The following is a 26,171-nucleotide window of genomic DNA, read 5'->3' as shown; positions in this document are numbered from 1 at the left end:
GGGCCGCGTCTCCCTGACATAGCTGCGGCATAGTATCATTCTATGAGCATCGTGCACACTTCTACGATAGGGGTAGATAAACTCAACCAGCAGGCAGCATTGAGACAAGCGCGATCAGCGCATTCTGAAGTCTAGTGTGTGGTCTATGATTCCCATGCCGTGCACAGAGTAATAATGACAATACGTGTAGTATGAAGTTGAAGACTCCACTGCAGCTGTACTCATGGTTGATTCACATGGTGGTAAATACACACCTGGCAATATGGCGGTAAATACACTCATGCCCACACACTCTCTCTAGGCTGCAACGTTATGCTGGCACAGAGCTCTCATGCTCACCGCCACCATCAGTTCGCGCCTGTAGTAATATGTTTTAGCACGTGCATGCATCATCAGTAATACCTAGATTCTGAATGTCCAGAGAAGTGAACGGCAGGGATTCGTTTGTACGACAGTCCCTGGCGGAGCTAGATAAGGCGCACTGGTGGAGCAATGACCAGAAATATAAATAACCTCTCGGTATCCCTAGAAAAGAAAGCCTTCCCCTCTCCTCTCTCGCTAAATGCTATCAAGTATCAGTACCAGTACACTATACATGACGTAATAACAATACCGGTATACTATACATGACGTAATAACAATACCGGTATACTATACATGACGTAATAACAATACCGGTATACTAGTACTCTTGATGGGCTCCCGAACGGCCGTAGTGGAAGACGGAGCAGGGGCGGATCCCTCCTTGACTTTTGTCCATTTGTTCACTTTTCTCCCACCCTGACCACAAACGGGCCCTAATGGCAATGCCGTAGCGATGACATACATTTACATGTATACTGGACCTTTTATTTGAAACTCGGATGTTGAACTTTTCATTATTATTATTATTATTTATTTTTGCCAGCTAGCTGGCCTCTGCGTACACCGCAGACACACCCACACACAACAGAAAGATACAGATGACAGTAGTAGTGTGGTCTTTGTTCACTCACGATAGAGCGTAGAAGGCGCTGACAAGTTTTCACTCCAAAGGCAGCTCACAACACGTGCCACACATACTGATGGCACTTGAGTCTTTTTCCCTCCCCCAGGGGACCAACCACGGCCAGTTTCTGGACACTACCAGAGGTGACAGAAAGTGATAAATTTTTAAAAGGATTGGGGTAACTCAAAGGATCAGTCGGGGAAGTGAACTGCCTGAAAAGAGAACAAAATTGCCAGAGCCACCAGGACTCGAACCCGAGACCTTGCTTGTCATGAGCAATGCTCTAGTCAATGAGCTATGGGACCAGGCTGAACCTAGAAGGCGCTGACTAGTAGTAGTTTTTCACTCCAAAAGCAGCTCACAACACGTGCCACACATACTAATGGCACTTGGGTCTCTTTCCCTCCCCCAGGGGACCAACCACGGCCAGTTTCTGGACACTACCAGAGGGGAAAGAAAGGGATTAAATTTTGAAAGGATTGGGAGAACTTCAAATTCAAAGGCTCAGTCGTGGAAGTGAACTGCCTGAAAAGAGAAAAAAATAATCAAATTTGAAGCGAAGCGTGACAAACACTTGAAACAGCATTTGGACCCAGTTGAAAAAAAATCTGGCAAAGGGCCAAAGCCAGAGGCAAAGGGCGGGCACGCGCACTACATGTACATGTATGCTTGAGTACTCGTGTGTAGGAGTAAGCGGATTATGCCCGGCCGGCATAATTTTTGGTATAATCAGGCCCTGTTTGAGAAGGAGCATAAATGGCATCCGAAAAACAAGGACAGATGCCTAATGAGGCTGTTACATGACAAACATGTACATTTACATGTAAATGTACACTCCTGATATTGAAGGACCATATAATTATGTACATGTACATGTACTCAATCTGCGGACAGAACTGTTTCGTCCTTTGTGGACTCGTCAGCGCAGCAGAGAGGAAATGAGGCCGAACCTGATAGCAATGGAAATAAAAATTTCCTACCAGGCTCGAACGTACCTTGCCAGAGTGCTCAAACTGTACATGTATATAGCGCTTCTTGTCGATTTGGAATAATTATTTTAGCAGCCATTTAAATAGGACAGCTCCCAAAAGTTCAGCATTTGCTTGTGAATTTGGTAGTCCTTTTGCATATTATTGTCTTGTACTTCCACTAAGCAGCTTAGCTCCCAGTCCACATCATGACAATGGTCCGAGTCCTTTTTTTTCACGACGATTATCTGTTCTACATGTAGAATGGACTCGGATGGAGAGCCAATGGTAAATTTATTTCTATAACTTAGAAGCTTCCAAGTTGTAAGGCTGTTGGAGTGCGCATCCTAGATGTGCTAGAGCTGTTAGCCAGTTAGTGGTAGAACGTCAGTACCGTCGGTCAGTATCGTGCAATGTTATCGCATGAGCTCATTGTTAACATGTAATAATTGTTGGTGTTAGTGGTAGCCCTTTCCCAAAGGTGCGCGTCCTTTTTTCGCCCTTTTGGAAAAGCCCGTTTCTTTCGGCCTTTATTGCGTTTTTGGTGAATATCGCCCTTTTTGAGCTTTTTTTAGCTGAAAAGTGCTAAAATCTGTTTGCTCATGCCTGGGGTCACAGTTTCCGAGTGCTCGATCTGGATGGGCCTTAGCACGCCGCACTTTCGGGGGGGGGGGGGGCGGGGGCAACAAGTTGGTGAAGCTTGTACCCGATGTACAGAATGCAGTAAAAGTGGGTTTTTTGAACTTTACTTCCTGTTTTGCCTTTCGTGGACCCATAAATGGAAGAGTGCGTATTCATTTCTCAGCTTAGGTTCATATCTGAACATGTATCATGGCTATCCTTCACTGAAAAAAGAGCACTTTTTGCCTGTTTTCACTGAAAAAGAGCACTTTGCAGCATATTTTGAGGGACGCGAAAAGCACTAAGTGCGAATTGAAACAGCACCTTTGGGAAAGGGCTAGTTAGTGGACATTATAGCGTAACTTGTAGTTTCTTGGTCCTTTTTTCTTTACTACAAATTATCTGTTCTTTTGGTCTTTTTGGTGAAGAATATAAAAGCATCAGAGAGGTACCAGGTTCAAGTCCTGCTTCGAAGCGGAAGGATTTTTCCAACCGTGCTGCGACCCACAGTTAATTGGGAACTCGTGGCCTGGCATGAGTAATACATGGATGTGGCAAATGGGATTGAGGCCTTTGGCCTCTGGTTGGTGGATCTGATCTATCCTCCCCCACCGTTTAGGAGCCGCATCCGACGCCTGATCATGGGGTGGTGGCGTCCCACGGGAGCGGAAAGGTGGTTCTTGGCCAGGGAGTTGTACGACTCCTTGTTCTTGACCTGCCCGGTACGCGAACCCGTCGAATTTATTTTATTTTACTTTTATATAAGAGCATAATTGGCTGTTTTTCGAGCATCCTGCGAGCATCCGCTGGAGCATAATCTGGTCATTTTCCGAGCATAATCCGCTTACCCCTACTCGTATGCGACGTGGACTTGAACAGTTACTGTTAATTAACATGTTGATGTTGGTGTTGAATTTTATTTAAGAAGTCTCTAGCTTTCTCGTGGACTGGAATTGGACCGCCGGGCCACCGTGATATCGTGGATGAAGCCATTGGCATTCATTGAAGCCTAATGAAGGAGATGATGGATTGATGGCCTAATCTTGGGACTTGGCTGCATGCATTCATCTTCGCGTGGCCACTGCCTGGTAGTATACCGCATTACCGGTACTGGCGGTAGCGTGGCCACTGCTAGGCCTTGACGGATTATGCTAGCATAATTTTTCGCATAATTCCTACCAAAATCGAATAATCGCATAAGTCGAGGCAAATTGCATACGAATCGCATAAAATTGGAATAATCCGCCTGTTCGCATCAAATTCCATACAGTTGTCATGTTCTACAAGACAGTAGATGTACCAGGAAGTCGTAGGTTTACGACTCCCTTGATAACATGTCCAGTCCACTACAATCAGCGACGGTCGTAGCTAGGTCGGACGGTGCGTTGACCCCATTGAACTTCTACTACTACAGTACAACGCCCTCTACAAAAATATTCCCCTGCTATTTTGCAAAGAACCATCATAATACATAATACATTAGCAGCATACATGTATGTGAGCATAATGCGGCATAATATGATAACTTTTAGCATAAAAATAGCATAATTCTGCAATTTTTTCAGCAATGCGAAAAGCATAATTTCACGAAAATATTAGCATAATCCGTCAAGGCCTAGCCACTGCCTGGTAGTATACCGCATTACTGGTACTGGCGGTACTGGCGGTACTGGCGGTAGCTGTATTGTACAATGTCATGTACAGTGCTGGCAACTGAAATCCGACCCCCTGAGCGGTGCGCTCACATCGCAAAGACCCAAGACTAAAAACTAAAACTACGAAACAGAAACCGATAGAATGTGGACGCACCGCTAGGGGGTCGGATTTCAGTTGCCAGCACTTAACCAATCAGTGGCAATGACCATGCTCACAACTATTTTATCCACACGATTGCATGTACATGTACATGTACATGACTATTATATAACCCAATTACTCCCCTAGCATAATGAGGGTCAGAACCGGGTTCAACACCCATAACCAAATGGTCCGCAGGGATCGGGGCTCTGCTAACCGCGGAAGATTGTTGTATACAATGTACGTAAGGCCACTGTTTCCGAACACAGTGTCCTCCACCTAAGTCCTTGTTTCATGCTGTCAATCTACCATGTACCAATGACTACCACTCCTACTACACTGTACTGTCTTATTTTTACTACCGTACTGGCAATATATGTTGCCGCGTAACGCGTAACGCAGGGGGGGGGGGTGCGGCGTAACGCGCGACCAGGCTAGTGCGACAAATTTTCGTTGAGTTCGTAACGCGCGTCCGGCGGGGTGCGGCGATCTTTTCATTGCAGTTTGCACTGCACAAGAAAAAATGATGCGGCAAAAGCAAAAAAAATGATGCGGCAATAGCAAAAAAGTGATGCGGCAATAGCAAAAAAAGGACTGCGGCAATATAGAAACCTGTGTAACGGCTCCTGTGCGACTTCGCACGTAACGCCCTGCGTGCGGCAAACATGTGCCAATACGGAGGATTAGCAAGACGAAATTCGCGTTCGCGTTCGCTCTCCAAGGAAAGTCGAACTCAGTGACGGAATTCGCGTTATGAGAAGGATTAGCAAACAGAATTCGCAAATGCATGATGTTGACACGACGTACATTGTCTACAGACAGTACAGCGTGGTAAATTTATGACTGCCCTGAAACGAATCCGCGATTCGTGTTCCGACTACTTTTCCGAACGAAAAATGCGAAAGTTCGCAATGCAGTTCGCGAACTGAAAAATGTTTGCGAACGCGAACGCGAATTTCGTCTTGCTAATCCTCCGTAGTGTAACGCTTCATGGCCTCATTGCGGCAACATAATAATTGCCAGTACGGTAGTACATGAGACTGTACAGACTACAGCCTGTGCATGTGACAGACTCCAGTCCTTCGCCTGTGACAGAGGGGGGGGGGACTGACAGAGGCTGACAGGGTGTCACCATGGTCACAGACATAGCTAGCTAGCTGGATGAGAATCGAATATAAAATTTAATAATATTAATTATTATTTATTAATATTATAAATCTATCGTCAAATTCAAATGGAGCATTTTTCAAAAAATCCCATGTGCGAGGAAAAAGATGAAGACGCTGCGAGTAGCGCTAGCGCTGTCAAAATCAAAGTCACAAAGAGCAAGGCTACAACAGTAGATCTACAACTAAAGTTACAAGTCAAGAGGCAAGACCACGAAGACTGGCAAGAGATTTGCGAACCTTTTTGTTCTCAGCTCAGCGCTAGACGCGCTAGCGCGCAGCAGTTTTTTTAGAAGGACGCCGTGCAAAAGGGTAGCGCCGTGCATTTTTGAATCCCATGCCCAGTAGATCTACCAAGAGCACAGTCAATAAAATGCTCTGTAGAGTGTAGTATTAGTAATCACTTCTTATCTCGCTCTCCGTTGTATTTTACGAGGAAATAATTCTCTCAAGGTCCAAGCTTGCAGAATACAGAGATGCCTTCTTGCTGTTCTTGCTCGTGTCTTCTTGTTCCAGAAAGGCTTTTTCAGTTCATAGACTGCTTTAGCGGAGAGGGCTCCAAACTTGCCGTTAGTACCGTTGGCGTTGCTGCAAGGCGTGGAAGATATCTTCAAATACAGCAGTAAAACCCGTTCGTATCGGTAAAGAATTGTTGGTCGTCGCCACCGAGCGCGTGTTGAAACCACCCCCTTTGTTTCCCTTCTGACTCCCGTGCAAGTCCTGGAGCAGCCAGGCTATTTCAATTGACTCTCCTCGCCTTGACTGCCAGACCTGGAAGTAGTTCAGCGCCGTGTTGCCTTTCAGTCGTTATTACCAAGCCTGTCTCGCTATCATCGGCTTCGCAAAGGATGGTCTGGGTCTGAAAGATATTATTAAATTATCATCTGTGCAGGAAGGCAAGCATTATTTTTTGCAAGGAGTCTGGGCAAGAAGGGATACATTGGTACTATTACAAAGACTCTGGACATGTGCTGGTCTCATAATATCATATCACCGCGTCAGCTACAGCCTGGAATATTAGCTGACTGGTGAAAGACTGCGGCGCAAGGAATTAAACTCTACAATGTTCTAATGCCGAGCAGGTGCTGTATTGACAAAGCTAACACTGCAGAAGCAGACCTGTATTCTCTGGTGTAAAGCTATCAAGGTGCAGACACACTGAAGGGATGTTGCGCAATGGTGAAGCTGAGTGGCAATTACGACGTAACAAGATTCTCTGCCAAGCTGCTTGCTTTCAGATCATGCGTATCAAGTTGTGTGCAAGACCACAGTAGAATGACACCTCCTTGTTTGGTCCCAGGTAAGAAGACGTTCAGCTGGTTTTAGGATACAATCAAAATTGAAGGGGTGGGGGGGGGAGGGGCAGTACTGCTGAAGCAAATTTGCAATATAGACCATAGGGTCTCAGTGTTCGCGCCGGTGTACACACCACTATTCCCGTAGCTATGCAGAAGACGTTACTTCAGTAACGTCCGGCGCTAGCCAGGGTCCACACAGCTTTAATTTGGTGTTTGTGGCGGACGGACCTCCGTCTGGCGTTATCCCGTATCTGTCCCGTACCGTTACATCAAAGACAGCTATCCACAAACAGCTGGCCACAATATTCAAATACCGTATTTTACCGGTTGTAAGTCGACCCCGGTTATAAGTCGACCCCCCTATCTGGAGGTCTCAATTCTGCGTTTTAAAGTTTTCACCCAAAGAAGCACTACTAACCACCTCCTGCTACTAACACATCAACAAATCATATAAACATTCCTTATTGGAGGATATAACGTCCCAATCCTTGAAAAAGGCCAATAAACTGGCAAAATGTGTAAACATGGTGCACTCGTGCATGCAGTGCAGGTCATTTTTTGTAAGATACTGATAGTTCCCGGTTATAAGTCGAATCCCGGTTGTAAGTCGACCCCCACCCTTTCTCCTTCTATTTTAAGTCGTAAAAGGTCGACTTACAACCGGAAAAATACGGTAGGGCTTTCTAATGCAAGATCATAACGTGAAGCAACTTGGAAGAATGAGTATGAATGCGAAGTGTATCGGGTAATGCATGTAGGGCGATATGATAGGAAGTAGTTCAAGAAGATGAGATTAGGATACTGATCACAGGGCAGGTGTCCATCAAATATCCATCAGTTTGAGGGAACACGACCTAGAAATTCCTCTATTGATTATCATGAGACAATCATGATGGAAACGTATCACAACAATTATACCTATCTAGGGAGAGCATTGTATTTATATTTATGCCTACAGTTTAGTTCAGATTTGACTGGACACGATGGAATGCAAGTTTGGGAGCAACAGAAACCGACTGGACGGTCATGACCCTGATTAATGTCATCCAATGTGAATACTAGGAACTGAAACATCCAATGTGAATACTAGGAACTAAAACATCCAATGTGAATACTAGGAACTGAAACATCCAATGTGAATACTAGGAACTGAAACATCCAATGTGAATACTAGGAACTGAAACATCCAATGTGAATACTAGGAACTAAAACATCCAATGTGAATACTAGGAACTGAAACATCCAATGTGAATACTAGGAACTAAAACATCCAATGTGAATACTAGGAACTGAAACATCCAATGTGAATACTAGTAACTGAAACATCCAATGTGAATACTAGGAACTAAAACATCCAATGTGAATACTAGGAGCTGAAACATCCAATGTGAATACTAGGAACTAAAACATCCAATGTGAATACTAGTAACTAAAACGTAACCGTACTGCCCTATAGATAGGGAAGCGGCGGAAGAGTTGAATCAGATCAACTTTTCATACCGTACGCAGCAACGCAAGTGTAGAAAACAACTGCATTTCGAGTGTGAACTGGTGACGGCGCTGTGCGCCGATGCACTCAACTGAAACTTTTGCAAATTTTAGTATTTCCGACTCTGTGCTTCCAGTGATAACTCACTGAATGGCTCACACGACTGAGTTGAATTGTAGCCAGCTAAGATTTCATGTCCTTCGCTGTATTTAGGGATAGATCCGGAGAGGGTCAGACAAACTGCTTTATCTTCTACTGTGACTGGTATTAGAGTGGCCCAGTATCTGTGGATAATTTGTTTTGGACTTCATGAAGAACTGGTATTGTGAGCATTGTGCCGCTTCAGTTGGAAAGGAGTACAGTAGAACGCTGATTATCCGGACGTCAACTATCCCGATGATCGATTATCCGGACGTCCACTATCGGATCCCGATGATTGACTATCCGGACGTAAACTATCCGGATGATCAATTATCCGGTTCGCCTTGTTGGGCTGGACGAAAAATAATTAGCAGGTTTTTGGAGGTTTTTGCTGATTTCCCCACTCAGGGCACAATTCAAGCTATGCACAAGATGTATTGCAACAATACGCTCACAATACCCGTTTTCCATGAAGACCAAAAGCAGTCATGGACTTTGTGCCATTCTAATCATTGCCACAGAAAATGATAAGGCAGTTCACCTGGTGCATTCCAGGACAATCCCTAAATAGAGCAAATAGCATGCATTTCTACCTAGCTGGCCAAAACTCAACGCAGTCATTTGAGCCATCGCGTGAGTTATCAAGGGAAGCTAGTGTTCAAGTGAGTTATCACGGGAAGCTAGTGTTCAAGTGAGTTATCAAGGGAAGCTAGTGTTCAAGTGCCGAAACATGCTCAGGGCATAGCTTAAGGATTTCATTTAGCTCGGACAAATGTCCTTCCGTTTTGAAATCTGTCCGGACATGCCCGGACATTTTCCACAACACATTTTCAGGGTGTTTTTTCTTTTTTTAGTAGTACTGAAGTATATTCACAATGACTCATTATGTGGACGTATCTCACACATTACTTTGTACAATTCACCAATTTATTTGTATTAGAAACTGAACTATTTACTGACGACAAATATATGTACAAGAAAGCGTTGCAGTCAAGAATTCAGTTGCAGCTGATATTCCTACTCGGCGAAGAAGGCATCCCAGTCTTCCAGGTCAAGTGCATCGCTCATCTCACGCCTGAGACTACGGTGTACGTGTTAGTTGTACGATATGCAAGTCGCATTTGGCACGAAGCTCCGAAGAAAGCCCAACTCTGCATAAAAAGGTCGAAAGGTCGCTGCTCTCTTTTTTACTTTTGACCGGACACTATGTCCGGTGAAATTGAAAACGTCCAGTCAGTGGCCGAAAATGGCCGGAAAATGTCCGATGTCCGTCCGTTAATCTATGCCCTGATGCTAAGTTGTACGTACCTGCCGAAAAAGGGCGCACAACATCATCTCCAGGTCACAATAAGAATTGAAGCCATTTTGCATGCTTGCATCGGCTCATGCGGTATGAAAAGTTGAACAGATACAACTCTCCCGTTGCTTGCTGATTGTACAGAAATTTGTTTGTGTTCCCGTTCCTGGTGTTTGCATTAGAAGCCATCAATAGGTGTCATGAGTGTCCCTTCGTTTCCTGTTACTTCTTACGTAGCGTCCAGTTGGGCCCATCGAATGTGAGTGACTAGGCTTTATAAAACTAGATAAAAGAGGAATAAAATAAGTTAGTATAGTCAGAGGTACATCAAGAAGGGTTCGTAACTCCGCAGCTGGTCTGGTCCAGGACGCATTGTTGATGTCACATTTTACATAACGCTGCACATTGTGCAAAGCGTGCACAAAGCATGCGCTGTACACCAACCTTCATAGAGAGTTCTGTGTTAGTTGTATTGATGTTTACAAATCGAAAAAATTACCTTTCTTGCCAGCTAATATTAATATTTTATGACTTGGGGCTCCCCGTGTGCTAGTTTGTACGTGAAGTGTGTGGGTTACAGTAAGGGCTGCGTCCCACCCGACTTGTGGATTCATCTGAAGTGTGAGTTACAAAGTCTGAAGAAATTGTTGAACGGTCGCGACTGGAATGACGGCTGCACCTTACAGGTCGCGACTGGAATGACGGCTGCACCTTAGCTCAGTGGTTAGAGGATCGCTGGGCTCAAGCGAAGGTCCCTGGTTCGAATCACGTTGGTGACAGTTTTTCTTCAGACTTTTTCCGTTTGTGTCTTTCCCTCAAACCAGTTAATATTTTATTACTTGGGGCTCCCGCATGCTAGTTTGTATGTGAAGTGTGTGGGTTACAGTGAGGGCTGCGTCCCACATGTGTCTGTCTGTGATTGGTAAGTCTTAGTTTGATATTTTTATATTTTCCATTTACTGCTGTCTGTTTGCTATTGCTGTCGGGTTTCTGCAGCTCCGAAGAACAAGACGCTTTGATCAGTCTGCGGACTGGTACTGCTCCCTCTATTGGACTGCTGTGTGTGGAGGTGTGAGCTGATTGTTGTAGCTGAAGACAAGTGTGCCTTATGTAGAAACTGTAAGTCCTTGTGGATTGAATGTGATTGTGCTGGTATTTCCCTTTCAGATATTTTTCAAAAATGATGGTTGTTTCTACTCTGTATTCCTGGGGATGACCCGACAGTTTGTGCACATATACTGTATGTGTTGCACATCGTGCAAGGCGCGCACAAAAAGGGGGGGGGGGGGGTTCGCCTTGCCCGGAAACCCCCCAAATGTTCTAAACGAGCAACGTTTTTGGGCATATTTTGGTGGGGCGCACGATCGATCTGGCAAGAATGCAAAATGTCAACAGATCGTAACTGAGTCAAATCTCGCTCAAATCCAATGATCCAAATATCCAGGTCGAATAGAAAACTCTCAGCTGTCGGTTGAAACAATTTGCGACGCGCTGCAAGCAATGTCTCTTGAGATAAATCGCTCGTAAGTCGAGCCGCGATCTCGCAATTTCAAAAGCGCGCAGTGCGACTCGAGTATCGAGAATTAGAGACTTTTCGTCATGCTGACTTGCTCAAATTTGCAGGGGCTTCACTTGTGATATTTTCAAGAGTACACACCAAAAAAACCGAAACTCTGCGATGAAGAAAAACGAAATCGCTGGAGCAGGACGCGTTTGGGCCTTTGGCTCAGTTTGAGGCATTTTTTCGCACTGTCGCTGCACTCCACTGCTATAGCATATAGCGCTGGATATGTACATGGCTGTACTGTGTCCTGGCTATCATGGTCGACCTCATTCTCTCCCTGGTACCTTTCCACTTCCAGGAAGCCTAAGATAATGAAGATTGAGTGAGTAGAACTGACGTTATGATCCAAAGAACACTACAAAATGCATAATTTGAAAATTTCCTAGGGCTCTTTAGAAAGGGTTAAAACGAGTCATTAATTGTTTGCGATTCGGTTGGAAAGCCCCCTAGAGGTGACCCTGCGTACGCGCCTGACCATATATCTAATCTGCTCTGATTTAGCTACCTACGCCAGCTAGTTTCCCCGTGTTCCTGCACTGGGAGCAGGCATAACTGCAGGTGGAACCTGGAACGGATACCTTAATTAATTCCTTGGGCTCCCCGCGTGCTAGTTTGTACGTGAAGTGTGTGCGTTACAGTGAGGGCTGCGTCCCACACGCATGTGTGGATTAACAGGAAGTGTGAGTGACAAAGTCTGAAGAAAATGTTGAACGGTCTTTGCTGGAATGACGGCTACACCTTAGGTCAGTGGTTAGAGCATCGCTGGCCTCAAGCAAAGGTCCCTGGTTCGAATCCTGGTGGTGACAGTTTTTCTTCAGACTTTTCCCGTGTGTGTCTTTCCCTCAAACCAGTTACTGAAGTAATATTTTTATGACTTGGGGCTCCCCGCGTGCTAGATTGTATGTGAAGTGTGTGGGTTACAGTGAGGGCTGCGTCCCACCCGCCTGTGTGGATTCAAAGGAAGTGTGAGTTACGACGTCTGAAAGAAAATGTTGAACGGTCTTGACTGGAATGACGACTACACCTTAGCTCAGTGGTTAGAGCATCGTTGGCTTAAGCGAAGGTCCCTGGTTCGAATCCGGGTGGTGATAGTAAAAATTTCTTCAGGCTTTTCCCGTTTGTGTCTTCCGTCAAACCAGTTAATTAATTCCCTTACTCCTTTTTCTGCACCCTGTCCTCCCGAAAATATTGAGGTTTGTTCAGCTCACAAGTGAGCCAATTGAGCCATCTTTCCGAGACTCCTTTTGAATCTCTTTCCTCTCTACCAGGCATATCTATGTGACCAGTTTCTGGCAGTGAGCAAGTGTGTGCATAGTAACCTCCCGCGACAGCGCGTCCATGTTGGCGCGGTGCACTTCAGCGCGACCGCCTTAGCGCGAGGCATTTCAGCTCGGTGCCATTTCAGCGCCGTGTCTTGACAGCGCCAATGATTTCAGCGCGAAATTTTAAAGCGCAGGACCTGTCAGCTCCAATTTCTTCAGCGCAGCTTTTTCCGCGGCTGGCACTTCAGCGCCGTACATGTTAATGTACGTACGGGCACCAATTAGTGACTATTAGTGACTATCAATGACTATTGACAACTAACTTGTACGGGGTATTACCACTGCCATGTACACCAGTCGCCCTATAAAAGACACAGTATTTTCGGGGATAGGCCATAATTTTCCTTAATTTTCCTATGCAAGCTAACTCTCAAAAATGGAATTGAACCAATTTGAGACAGGCAAGGGCAAGCCGGCATTCTGCCAAGATGGTTGCATTTATCGCCTTGATAAGCGTGCTGCTGACGGCGAACGATATTATTGGCGGTGCATTGACCATGCGTGTTCTGTGAGAAAGGAGACGATGGGCTTGGATGGTGTACCCCAACCAAGAGGTGCCGCACAGCACACCCACGCTCCCAATGCCAATGACTGTGTTACGAGGAAAGCGGTTTCGTCAATGAAAACTTTGGCGAAGTCAACATCACGGCCAGTGACAGAGATTTATGATCAAGTCGCTGTAGCGACACACGAGGAGCACCCTGCCGCCACACCCGGATTGCCGATCATATCAAGCCTATCCGCCTCTACCCCAGGAAGTTGCAGATTTGGAGGAGCTTCCTCCTCTTTTCACCGTGATTGGACAGAACAGGTTCATGGTGAAGAACACGCTGTACGTTGGCGAGGAGTGTTCGTAAATTTTCGCAACTGATGCCTGCCTCAGACTCCTCTCCGAACATCGAGATTGGTTCATGGACGGCACATTCGACCGAGTTCGCGTCCTGGAAGTCAGACGTGCAAATGAGGAAATCACCAATTTTGAATTTCTTTCGAATGTTGGTCGACTTCTTCATTTCTAATCTACGGATTCTCTTGTCATATCGCTATATGCCTACTAAATAATTTCAATAAACTATGTGAAAACAAGTTTGTCAAAGAATCACCAAATCACCAAATCCCGCTAGCGAGAGTGCAGACAAGACCACTAATTCCGTGCTTACGATAATGCGTACTATAGTATGCACGAAAGTGCTTCGCGCTGACATATATGCGCTGAAGTGCCTGGCGCTGACGTTACCTCGCGCTGACAGTACATCGCGCTGAAGTACCTGGCGCTGACATTACCTAGCGCTGAAGTGCCTCGCGCTGACCCTACCTCGCGCTGAAATGCCTTGCGCTGAAGTGGTCGCGCTGAAATGCCTCGCGCTGTAGTGGACGCGCTGTCGCGGGATGGAATCGTGTGCATATGCGCGTACGTGTTTGTGTGTGCGTACATGTATGTTCATGTGTGTGCGTTTTCGTGTGAGTTTGTCTGTCTGTGATTGGTATGTGAACAGTCTTAAAGGGAAACTGAACGCCAAAAATAAGTATGGCTTATCCGAAGGAGAATTGGGCACTGATTCCGATGAGCTATGTCTCGAGCCGATCAGAGAAGAGGAACTGTGTCAAATTTCATAAATAACACCTCCCATATTTGGAAATTGGCCTTGATGACGTGCGTACTGCTTAGCTGTCACCATGCTGTGCATGTTCAGCAGTGTAATTGAATGGAAGAAAACAATTACTTTGGTGTTTTGCAGCTCTGTTTCGTTCCCTGACGGTAACCAAATCTAGGTGTAGGAATCTGTTGAGCAGGAGAGTGACACATGTCTTCCCGAAGGCTGTCCAGGCTGCAGTGGTGATGAAGAAGACACGATCATCACCCCGAGATCGATCGTAGCGAATTGGAAAACTCATGGTGAATTTGCTTCCACTCCAAGGCAATGTCGAGGTATGAAGGGTGCTTGTACTGCCTTCCAAAGTGAAGAGGAGATGAACATGGCTTTGCATAGCTGTTGTTCTATGCCAACTTACCTACTCTTGCTGGTACCGTAGTGCTATATTGCAAATTTCGTGGACGAACAACTCTAGTCACTAGTGGCTAATGAGCAACACTAACAGGTGAGATTTTTCAATTCGACAAAAATTGTTTTTGTTTGAGAACTGACAGTGGCAGTCATTAGACTCAGTAGGTGTCTCTCTGCTGCTTCTTTCCCTTCATCGGTAGGGTTGTGCTTGAATAGTACAAGTGCTTGAAGTAAAATAAAATAAATAGAACATGTGGAACATAAATCTAATCAAGCATCAGTACATGTATTGCGAAGTTCAACTTCAAAGCACATGAAATCACAATGATCACGAAGTTTATGTAATCAGGAGTACACCCTGTGTTCAACGAACACATACACACATGCTGTATTGCGCACACACATGTACACATGTGCGTGCACCCTTACCCCATCCCACAGACACACGCATGCAGCGCGCACATCCATACACATGTGCGTGTACCCCCCCCCCCACACACACACTCCTACCCATACACATGTGCGTGCCCCCCCCCCCCCCACACACACACGTGTGCACATACAGATACACAAACACACACGCACGAACACACACACACAAGATACGTGTAAGTGTACATGGTCTTCCTGGTGCAGATGCTGAGCCAGCACAATGGAAAATACCTCCATCAAGATGCTTGATCAAGTGTTGTGATAATGGCACTGTTTGTTTGTTTTTACAAAGAAGTGTGGGAAAGATTACAATGCATTATAATTCATAATTGTTCTTTGCCTTGTACTGTGCAGACCAGAATGCTTCGCTATCAACTACTGGCTTTCCATCGGCATGGTGTTCAGCTGCAGCGGCATCTGGTCCGGGGAGTTCAAGTTGCTGGATGGCTGCACTGACACAGGAAGGGTTTGCGTTGGCAATGCGATACGGCAGTCATCCCACATCACGAGCTACATGTTTATGTAATTTATATTGTCGCTCGTCCAGCAACGTCAAGGCTCTGCATGTAAACGCAGGAGAACACCATAATACTACTCAGGGGACAATAATTTTGGATATCAATTTCGTGACAATTATTAGATTCACACAATATTCACAACGTATGCAACACGATGCTGTCTATTGACACTACTTCAAACTGAAGTGCTCACTACTCCTCTCCCGTTTTCATCTCCCTCTACCTTATGAATACTCTGCATTACTGGTTTCGTTTCTACCCTTTCCATTGCTGCCAGCTCCCAGTCTTTTTCAATGCACAGCACCACCTTGACAGTCATTTTTGTGATTTGATGTACACATACTTTGAAGTTCAAAGTCGAATTACATGATCAGATTTTTGTTCCACATTTCCTATTTATTTTTACTTCAAGCACAACCCTACCGATGAAGGGAAAGAAGCAGCAGAGAGACACCTACTGAGTCTAATGACTGCCACTGTCAGTTCTCAAACAAAAACAATTTTTGTCGAATTGAAAAATCTCACCTGTTAGTGTTGCTCACTAGCCACTAGTGACTAGAGTTGTTCGTCCACGAAATTTGCAATATAGCACTACGGTACCAGCAAGAGTAGGTAAGTTGGCATAGAACAACAGCTATGCAAAGCCATGTTCATCTCCTCTTCACTTTGGAAGGCAGTATAAGCACCCTTCATACCTCGACATTGCCTTGGAGTGGAAGCAAATTCACCATGAGTTTTCCAATTCGCTACGATCGATCTCGGGGTGATGATCGTGTCTTCTTCATCACCACTGCAGCCTGGACAGCCTTCGGGAAGACATGTGTCACTCTCCTGCTCAACAGATTCCTACATCTAGATTTGGTTACCGTCAGGGAACGAAACAGAGCTGCAAAACACCAAAGTAATTGTTTTCTTCCATTCAATTACACTGCTGAACATGCACAGCATGGTGACAGCTAAGCAGTACGCACGTCATCAAGGCCAATTTCCAAATATGGGAGGTGTTATTTATGAAATTTGACACAGTTCCTCTTCTCTGATCGGCTCGAGACATAGCTCATCGGAATCAGTGCCCAATTCTCCTTCGGATAAGCCATACTTATTTTTGGCGTTCAGTTTCCCTTTAATTTGATATTTTCTATTTTCTATTTACTGCTGTCTGTTTGGTATTGCTGTCAGGTTTCTGCAGCTCTATAGAACAAGATGCTTTGATCAGTCTGCAGACTGGTGCTGCTCCCTGGATTGGACTGCTGTGTGTGGAGGTGTCACCTGATTGTTCTAGCTGAAGAGAGCTGTGCCTTATGTAGAAACTGTAAGTCCTTGTGGATTGAATGTGATTGTGCTTGTATTTCCCTTTCAGATACGTTTCTAGAAATGATGATTGTTTTTGCTCTATATTCCCGGGGATGAGCCGACAGTTTGTGTACGTACACTGTATGTGTATAGAAATGAAATGATGTAAATGGTAGCATCAGTAGTATGTTGTAATCTATTCTGTGGCTATGTCGGCTTCTTGTCACGCACACTGGGAGTGCATATAGTTGGTGTGTAGTAGATAACACACCAGCAGAAGCAGCAGAAGCAGCAGCAGCTACATGAGCACCAACTGTGATGCTACTAACGTTTACTTGGTTATGATAGTAGAAGTGCAGTGAGTCTTTACCAGTGATATATGACGCGTACACATGCACAGCACAGTACAAGATATACATAGACTGACACATGCACAGCACAGTACATGATATACACCGGCCATTGGAAATGGTCAAAGGACTGCTTTATGTAACTAAGTACATGCTAGTTTGCATCCAGTGGTACTGCAAGGTGGCTAGCTGCTGTCTGGTGTAAAGTTGACAATTGCCAGAGAACAGATTATTGTCTTTACAAGCTAGCATGTTCTGTCTACTATGCTGAGAACATATTGTTCATGATGGTGAAGGGATTAGAGATACGTCGCTATTCACAGTTACATCAGGAGGTTTCTGATGAGGCCTTTAGAAATATTGTAACCTTGGCTTTTCTTCTTTGTGTTTCTATTCACTATTGTTGTTGGCATCACGACGTCTTATGATGTTGATACTGACATTTGGCCAACCGCACGCACTAAGGCTGACGTCATTGGCAATGTGTTCCGAGGCATCACAGCTACTGCTGTTCCGAGGCATCACAGCTGCTGCTGTTCCGAGGCATCACAGCTGCTTCTGTGGACGCCGCGCACTGCTATTGCTGCTGCTGCTGCTGCCGTTTTTGTTGTACGAGATGCTGAACATCCAGGATGGCTCTTGTCACGCTCTTGGGTAGCTTACATCATCTGAGAAGCAGCATTCCAGGAATCCTGAGAAGAGTAAGTTATTGGTTGTCCTCTTGTAATGCACTTGTTCTCTCGGTTCTTTATGTGCTGGATGCCTTCTTAGGCTTAAAAGCTCTGCTGAGCAAGCTAGGGCCCTTGCATGGTCACCTTCAGGGAATACGTATTACATCTGGACAGCTGAAACTTCTAGGGCCTTTGCATGGTAACCTTTAGGGAATATCTATTACATCTGGACAGCTGAAACTTCTTGGGCCTTTGCATGGTAACCTTTAGGGAATATCTATTACATCTGGACAACTGAAACTTCTAGGGCCTTTGCATGGTAACCTTTAGGGAATATCTATTACATCTGGACAACTGAAACTTCTAGGGACTTTGCATGGTAACCTTTAGGGAATATCTATTACATCTGGACAGCTGAAACTTCCAGGGCCTTTGCATGGTAACCTTTAGGGAATATCTATTACATCTGGACAGCTGAAACTTCTAGGGCCTTTGCATGGTAACCTTTAGGGAATATCTGCATACATCTGGACAGCTGAAACTTCCAGGGCCTTTGCATGGTAACCTTTAGGGAATATCTGCATACATCTGGACAGCTGAAACTTCTAGGGCATTTGCATGGTAACCTTTAGGGAATATCTATTACATCTGGACAGCTGAAACTTCTAGGGCCTTTGCATGGTAACCTTAAGGGAATATCTATTACATCTGGACAGCTGAAACTTCTAGGGCCTTTGCATGGTAACCTTTAGGGAATATCTGCATACATGTGAACAGCTGAAACTTCTAGGGCCTTTGCATGGTAACCTTTAGGGAATATCTGCATACATGTGGACAGCTGAAACTTCTAGGGCCTTTGCATGGTAACCTTTAGGGAATATCTGCATACATGTGGACAGCTGAAACTTCTAGGGCCTTTGCATGGTAACCTTTAGGGAATATCTGCATACATGTGGACAGCTGAAACTTCTAGGGCCTTTGCATGGTAACCTTTAGGGAATATCTGCATACATGTGGACAGCTGGAACTTCTAGGGCCTTTGCATGGTAACCTTTAGGGAATATCTGCATACATGTGGACAGCTGAAACTCTAACATACAGTAACACCACGACTCAGGAAATAAATAATCTGGGAGGTCCTGGACCAATGCACAACGTCACTCGAATGAAGCTAGGAATTATAATTATCATATCTGCGCGGTAGGGTTTGATGCAGCAATGTGACACTCTTATGTGTCAGACTCGGGTGGAGAGCCAAGGATTAATTTATAAGAAGAAAAGAGGGCCAAAGAGCTACAAGTTACGCTATCTTATCCACGAACACCAGTCGTTACTTTACAATCAGCTCATGTGATAACATTGCACGACACTGATCGACGGTACTCGTACTGACCGTCTACATGGTCCTCTTTTCTTCTTATGTGTCAATGTGTAATTTATCTTTTCAGTGATACCGGCTCTAGCACTATTGGATTACAACTTCCCAACACAGCAATCACAACCCAAATATAGCTATTTCCTGCAGTAGTTTCTATCTGGCGCTCGTGTTGATCCGGAGCCTGGCGTCAATGGATTCGTGCAATTTGCTGAGAGCTTGTTTTGGTTACCGGACAGTAGAGAACTCACTCTAATCACATAGCAAATTGTAACCGAGTGGCTTCTCCGGAAATGATCTTTCCAGGACTTGTCTCTTGCCTGCCTCCTCGCCTCACCATTATGTTTATCGAGGCATTTATCATTGGGGGGGGGGGGGGAAATCAGAGTGAGTTCTCTGCGAATGCCATTGTTGCCAGGAAACCAGAAAGAGTTTGCAGTAAACGACACGAAACCAAAGATCCGTTACCTCAGTCTCCACGTCAACACGAGCGCTGCATGAAAACTATCGTCGGTCGGATGGTGATGGCTGGGTTGGACGTTGTAATGCAATAGCGATAGAGCAGCTCAGCCAGTATCACCAAAAAGATAACTTAGGCCTTGATGTTAAATTAAAAGCATTGACATCAGTGGCACACGCATTTTGTGATAAGAGTCCAGCAACTAGACCAGATTTTGACCAGACTTTCACAATTTGGCACATAACTGAAAAGGGGTAATGAGAAATTCCACGCGGCGTGGAAGTGAGGTGGAACACGGCTCGATAGTGCTAACCAACGGCCTTCAAACTGGGAAGGTTCATGGATAATTCAAAAGAGGGGAAGCTACCTTCCAAGGCTAGCGGGGGCTGTGCTCAAGTTCACTTCTATGCCGTGTGAATGCCTCAGTGCTCCTTGACAGTTTTATGCTATATTGTGCACACTGTTCAAAATCTGGTTTGTAGTTGGTGGATGCCTAACGCCTAACATGTACCCCTCTAAAATATTTCCTTGTCTCACCAACTGAGTTCTTACGGAACACCTTGATGTATAAAAGTGTCACATCGCTGCTTGAAATCCTTCCATGTAGATATGATAATTACAAATCCTAGCTTTCCTCATTACAGTGTATGCACGAGATGTGAAAAATAGTTATGAGATCTACGGTGCTGCTCAATGAAATCGGATAGCGTGAATCGAGTTTTCACCCTGTACCAGCTCACATCCAAGTGTTGTAGGGGTGCACAGCGCCTGGCGTGGCATTGACTCTCTCCATGGGATTTCATTGAGAATCACCCTGTGAGTGCATGTAACTTAGCAAGTACAAAGATGACATTGACCGAATGTGACTTCACAATGTGACGAAACAATCAAGACTCTTGATTTTTCGTAGAATACTGTCTTTGAACACTTTGGTGGTATGATCTTCTCACCTCCCACCGTTTTAGGAGCCGCAGCTGTGCTTTGACCATTGAGGACGGTGGTGCTCCTACAGATTCTGAAAGCTCGATCTAACCAAGGGATTTTGAATTGATAAAACTGTGGTTCTGTGGCCGGCATGGCGTCATTGTTTTATTCGTACCTGACAATGGCAATATTGCCGAAACGCTGTGGGCTAAAATTGATTTGGTTGTTTTCAGTGCTTTGGAAATGGCAGTGTCCACACAAGGGATTTCTGAGAATAGCCCAGACCCGGAAACTGGGATGCCTGTTATAACCGAGAGTAACTTATGGGTAGTACAAATTGCTCAATGATACAAGCCCATCAATTGTCCATCCTTGTTCCATTCCCAGGAACTCAAGACAAGTCTCTATGAGTAGAAAAATATGTTATCTGCTCTGGCTAAACAGTTGGTTGCATATACAGAAGAAACCATCCACTGAGAACCGCACAGTGGAAACCGAGCTATCCAGAGCAACCGGGCTAAGATGAGCCTTGCACCATGTCTCGGCCGAGTGGTCGCAGGTATACGAATGCGTGGTGTGTACTTGAGTGACTCGATGGGTGGATTTCATTGAGTAGGACTATAGTATTCAGAGTTCTAGTTCAGCTGCATGCATCATGCCTGCTCCAACTAGAGTACTGCCTGTGCTAAAGAACTTGGGGGTCAGCCTTGTAGCCTAGGTTGTTCTTATTATCATGTACTGCAGTCTATACACGATTGTGTTACCGTGTATACATTGGTATCCTATGCTTGGTGAAGTCCTGGCCTGTTTGTTTGTTTTTCGACGGCACTCCCTTCTTCAGTACCCGACAGTATTGTATTGTAACTTGTTCAACTGACTATTCTACTCTCTATAATTATGTTCCTGTTGTGCATGCTTGTGTGTGCACGCACATAAGTGTGCATGTGCGTGTGCGTGCGTGTGTGTGTGTGTGTGTGTGTGTGTGTGTCCAACCTGTCGGAAGGCTACCCTTTTTCCAAAGCATTTAGGAAGTTGGACTAGTTTCGGCTCCACAATCCAGTGTGTCGTTACTATAATTATAGCTTTCATGGCTGAGGTTGTTGGTACGTCTGTTGGCCCTGGGTTCCCAGTACCCAGTTGCCAAGGCTAGTTGGTAAAATAACTCCAATTTCACTTCAAGATACCAGTGCATCTAGTGTCTGCTTTTATCAGAGCGGTGTGCTGTCTATACTGGTTACCCCAGCAAGTGTAGGGTGTGCATAGGTAACTGTCTTGGCCGTCGTATTCCGATATACTCTAATTTCAGAAATTTTCGGTGCTCAAAATTTTCGGTATGAGGGCAACAGGCTAGGTTAGGTGAAAAGAAATTTTCGGTACAGAGAAGCAGTTCCCTATTGGATTATGTGTTAATGTTTGTTCGGTGTATTAAAATGTTAGGTATGAAACAGATGCACCGAAAGTACCGAAAATAAAAGCACACCGAAAATTTGTGAAATTACAGTACTCCGTGTGGTGTAGACCAGGTGTGCATTGGGGGGTCGATTCACATGGCTTCGCCAGTTGTGTGGATTAGACAGTTATCTGGCGCTTGTCTTGATCTGTTTCAATCAGAATGCATGCTTTCCATGCGTGCATACATGCTTGGGTGTACATGCATGCATACATGCTTGGGTGTACATGCATGCATACATGCTTGGGTGTACATGCGTGCATACATGCTTGGGTGTACATGCATGTGCGTGGATGCGTGTGGATGTGTGCATGAGTGTTGGTGCATGCATGCGTGCAGTGTCTGCTCTAGGATTGTAGGACAGCCGGGTACACGTGTACCTGGCGCAACCATTTCAACCGGGTCGTAGCCGGGTACACATGTACAGTGCGGATCAGCTATAGGGTTGTCGGCTATAGTAATATACCTCTTATAGTGATCGTATTCTCAAATTCATTTTCGTAAACCACCCCTTTCTATACATATCGGATCGGCTATAGTAATAATCGGCTAAAGTAATATATCGGCTATAATGATACGATTTCTGTGTCAAAATGATCTTATTGCATACATTTTTCATCGGCTATAGTGATGATCATAAAAAGTATACATCGAACATGGCGAGATCTGATCGCGGTAGTCAGGAAGCGCTGGTACGACTATGATATCCCTCGGAGAAAATTCGAAATGTTTGGCGTTGGCTGTGCTTGTTGTTTCGGGGCATCCTCGAGCGAGATCGGAGGCAGTAATGAGAACCAGCACTGAAGCGCTACCGTGGTCTCCGCCGAGATGTTGGAGAAGGCATTCAGGTAACAGCGAAGACGATCAGGGACGCGGAGAAGCTTCTCCGTGACATACGATATCACGCGTCGATCGACCTGCCACTTGGAACGGTTTCAGCGGTGATGAGTCGAGCGATGGCGACCCAGACTGAGACTCTACTCCCACTAATCGATCCTGTAGATATTGTTGATATGTCGATTGAATGTGTTGAAGTGTTTCTCTTCCAGAAGAACACATTCCTTGAAAAGTCATGTCAAAAAGTCACGAAGTTTTTGTTTCCGCAGGAAGTAGCTCTGCACTGCGCGTATTGCACAGTCACATGCACAGCACGCTGCTGTACGCTGCACTGATTCGAATGACACCATACACGCATTTGTCAGGCATACCTAAGTATGCATATCGCCTATAGTAATATATCGCCTATAGTGATATTTTCACGAAAATCAAACACCAACGCTATAGCCGATCCGCACTGTACCTGGCGCTGTCTCACCAGCCGAGGCGCATGCTTTAACTGGTTGGTTGGTTTATTTTAATTCGGACAATAAACGGGAACTTAGGTCCAATGATATAAAGGCGAATAGATAAGCCGCATTTAGAAAAGAGAGGGCAGGAATTAGAAAATTACGAAAGAAGAAGAAGTATCTGACACATACAAGCCATCTGGTCAGTCCTTTCAAAGTTCGAAAGTGTAAAGTACCAACAGGGTCACAGGTGACCCGGTACTATATTTTCAACCAAGCGCCGCCCAACCGGGTGGATTACCCGGCTCACCCGGCGCTGGAGCAGACACTGGCGTGTAGGTGTGACTTTGGGCATTTGTTTGTGTGGGTGCAAGTTGCATGATTATTGCATTGTGCAAGAAACTGGTAGTTGCGACGAACTCTGTTAACCTCCTTTGTGTCCTTTTGTGTGTTTGTGTATAGGTGATGGCACATCTGGGGTGATCTCCAGAAAGCAGCTGAGGAATTCTGTATACTATGCAGTGCATATAGAATGCCCATCCCCGTCACCTGACACACGGTGGGCTGCCTTCCAACTAGGTAGCCTCAGTGTTGAGAATTAGAAGAAAGCAGCAAACACTGATTCGATGCGGGCTGTTGGTATTTCGCTTGAGCAGCCAAGCGATATCGTGGGTGATAGGGAGTGGTGGCTTACAAGCCAGGCCATGGTTATACCCACAGCATTGCAGTGGATTCCTGATTTCAACCAGCAGTGAGACTTCCAACGGATGTAGTGTGTCAGTGTAGCTATCGCTGGCCACAAACCATACTTGACACCCATGTTCACATAGACAATGGTGCATTGTATCTATGACTTCCAGTCTCCACACTCACACTATAATTATACTCTGCTGTATTGTAATGTTCTAACACTGGTAGTAGACATGCGGTTCGCTCTTATTGAGCAATGCACTATGCTTTTGCACTTTACACCACTTTCTTTATTTCAAGTTCTCTCTCTCTCTCTCTCTCTCTCTCTCTCTCTCTCGGCTAACTTTACATACTTGTCCACTTTGATAACTTATCTCCTTCCTGCATTAATTTTCTTATTTTAATACGAAATAGTGGTGCTTATTTTAAAGTTTAATTTGGTCAATGATCTCGTAGCTCCTAGATCTTTCCTTTTCTACTTACATGCCACATACTATTCCTGGCAGCACGGGTACTTACTATTCCTGGAATATTGTTTTGCAAATTTTCTGCTTCTATTTCAGCCTGATCAGTACCGATCTATTCTTTTACAAATATCCTCTTTGTTCTACTACATTTCTGCTGCATCTTATTTTTTCTATGCCTAAAATGTTTTTAATTTTTAATTTCAGTCACCATTTTTAGACAATTCTGACATAATAATTATATTCTGACATTATTAAGAGATGTAAGACCTAAAGTTGCTATGGAAACCTGCCGAGTTAAGCCTAGCAACCAACTGGTTTTTATAGCAGTATCAAAGCGGCACCCGGCCTAGCTGGTACCTGCAGGATCCAGCAGCAGCAGCAGCATAGGAGGGGGGGGTGGCTGGTAAGCAGCAGCAGCAGCTGTAGCAGCAGGGGGGGGGGCTGGTGAGCAGCTGTAACAGTAGGAAGCCACCACAGTTCAAAATATTGTATGGTTGTCATGGCAACAGCCATTTTTCAGGCAAAAATGGGCTTGTTGCCATGGCAACCGCAGAAATTAAGACCATATTTGGACTTTTCTCCTACAAGTGATCCAAATATGGCACCTTTTCAAAATTTTCAGCATTTTTCTGATCCTTGACCTTGCTCCGGCCAAGCTACAACCATTCCTCAGCCTACAAGCAATGACTGAAGCGTGTGAAGTCAGCTGCTAGGATTCAAAGTACAAGACTGTACTACTTCATGCCAAGCAACTTCCCAAGAACCTAAAATGCATATGAATGCACAGAATACCAGCATCTGAAGTAAGGGGAATACTCCGTGCCTACTGCCACACATCCATCTTACACCATCAACATCTTAATTATTGAGCAGATGTTGTTCATACAATAATCATATCTGCATTGTTATCAGCAACAGCATAGAGAGTAAATTACAATAAATATGGACTTCGCACTACAGAAATCATGACAAAAATGTTGAAGTGTAAAAGCTGGACCTATTCCTGTAGAAGGCGATGTCCGGGCTAGGCTTCTATTAACACCAGGCTTCTATTGCAATCAGGTATTTCTACGTCACGTGGGTATACATGTATGTCAGCACTAAAACCAGGCATATATGCCGGCAGTGTATAGTAAAATCAAGGCTTGTATATGAGATGGGCTTCTAACGCAAGACACTTTGGTAAATGTGTCTCAAAGCCAGCTATCAATGTTACCATAGTTACTTGTCATCTTCTTCTGCATTCCACTGTGCTTGTTCATCCTGCTATCATTCAATACAGTGATATGCTGCTGTAGAGTATTTACAATAAGGATATAGCACACCACATCTGTCCTATGTCTGTTCCTGCTTCCGTTGCTGTTCTTGCCGCTTACTTGACGTACCTGAAGTAGTCTTGTCAGTGCAGGACAGCGATATAGGAGGACTATGTTGCTCTGCAGATGAGCCTCACACATAGCAGCAGATCATACTGTATCACCATGCTGAGTGGGATCAACCGTGGATGATTTCTCAGCTGGGATAATCAATCAGATACCGTTGCAATAATCCACGTACCTTGACGATCCATTCTATATACACCCTACATCAATAGAAAC

General features: G+C 44.9%; 2 long non-coding RNA genes across 2 annotated transcripts; one reads left to right on the top strand and one right to left on the bottom strand.

Annotated features, from left to right (window-relative positions):
* Window positions 1-5,768: 5,768 nt before the first annotated feature.
* On the top strand, window positions 5,769-24,876 carry LOC135827378 (uncharacterized). The gene is made up of 6 exons (XR_010555418.1): window positions 5,769-6,840; window positions 9,948-10,024; window positions 10,762-10,884; window positions 16,787-16,919; window positions 17,716-17,951; window positions 23,879-24,876. It is a non-coding gene; the product is annotated as an uncharacterized LOC135827378 (long non-coding RNA).
* On the bottom strand, window positions 15,267-16,293 carry LOC135827321 (uncharacterized). Its single transcript, XR_010555388.1, has 2 exons — window positions 16,133-16,293; window positions 15,267-15,649 (listed from the first exon to the last, which is right to left on the bottom strand). It is a non-coding gene; the product is annotated as an uncharacterized LOC135827321 (long non-coding RNA).
* Window positions 24,877-26,171: the final 1,295 nt, after the last annotated feature.

Source organism: Sycon ciliatum, chromosome 11 (assembly GCF_964019385.1).
Source record: "Sycon ciliatum chromosome 11, ocSycCili1.1, whole genome shotgun sequence".
NCBI lineage: Eukaryota > Metazoa > Porifera > Calcarea > Leucosolenida > Sycettidae > Sycon > Sycon ciliatum.
The sequence above is the reverse complement of the archived record's forward strand: the minus strand, read 5'-3'. Positions and strand labels throughout refer to the sequence as shown.